Source organism: Arachis ipaensis, chromosome B05 (assembly GCF_000816755.2).
Source record: "Arachis ipaensis cultivar K30076 chromosome B05, Araip1.1, whole genome shotgun sequence".
Classification (NCBI taxonomy): domain Eukaryota; kingdom Viridiplantae; phylum Streptophyta; class Magnoliopsida; order Fabales; family Fabaceae; genus Arachis; species Arachis ipaensis.
Window position 1 is genome coordinate 30,282,608 of NC_029789.2, and position 1,344 is coordinate 30,283,951.

A 1,344-nucleotide genomic window follows, 5' to 3' on the forward strand; every position below is an offset into this window, starting at 1 on the left:
TATATTATTATTTTTATTATTCTTTAAATTCTTATTCAATTTATTTATTTTTCGTCCATAAATTTTAGTTACATTATCCTATGCTATTAACTCGGGTAGTTAACAACTTAACATATATCACTGCCATTATCGTGCAAAGATCATCAAACATATGCCCGATAATGTTCTGCAATTTAACCATGGTAAAGCTCTACTTTTGCAAGAGAATCTATCTAGAAGACATATTAACGGCAAATATAACAGTTGGCAAACACATTTAAGCAGTGGATTGGAAGGTAATGAAAGCCAAAAAGATCATCTCTATTTACTAGCTAGATTTTCCGTATCTTTAGATTGGCCACACAAAAAGTTAATATATTTACATGCATATAATCAAATGACTGATATGGTACTGTATGTGATTAACCCTTGCTTTCTCATTTGAAAGAAGGTTAGATTCGAAGTCTGGAACAAGGTATCCACCTATCTATCCAGCTGCGTGCTTTCATTTTGTTATGGAATCTTAATATTGGACATATGTATAGCACGCACGGACATGGACATGACCACATAAAATATGCTGACACATCAATTTAAAATTTTTATAAGACACCGCAGNATATACATGTAATAGTATTTAAGTGTGTCTAAACATGTTTAAAAAATATTTTTTATTTTTTATTACGACTCAATTAAATATAAAAAGTACACATATCAAATAAATATCGTATTTAAAATGTGTCGGACACAATAAATTAAAAACGAGAAAATTTCACTTTCCTCCCATGTGAGATGTTAAAATGACACTCCACTCCCCTCTATTTATAAAATGTATATTCCCCTCTCTTATAACTTTTAAAGAACCTCCTCTTTAATCCATTTTAAATTTTTTGTATTAACTAATGTTAACTTTATCCATTTTTCAAGAAAAATAAATTATTTTTTATAAAAATATCCTTTAACAAAAATTTTATTTTTTTGTCATAGTGGAATTTTCTTATTAAAAAAATGTTCGGTGCTTCATATATATATATATATATCATGCATATGGTGCTGTGCGTTGTTAACCATTGCTTTCACTCACACTTTAGTTTATTTACTACTAGCTAGCAGGATTTTATTGGACATAACTTATTAGCTTGCTGGTCGCGTCCAAACATATTTTAATATTTTTTAGAAGTACTTAAATATATATTTTTCATGTGATGTAAAAATACAAATTAATCGTTGTTTAGTGATTAAGGATTATATGTAAAATTCATAATACTACGTTCGATTCTTAATTTAGTTTGATTAAAGTTAACCTAATCATATATACATATATATACACGTAATAATTTTTAATTTTTATTATTTAATATTATA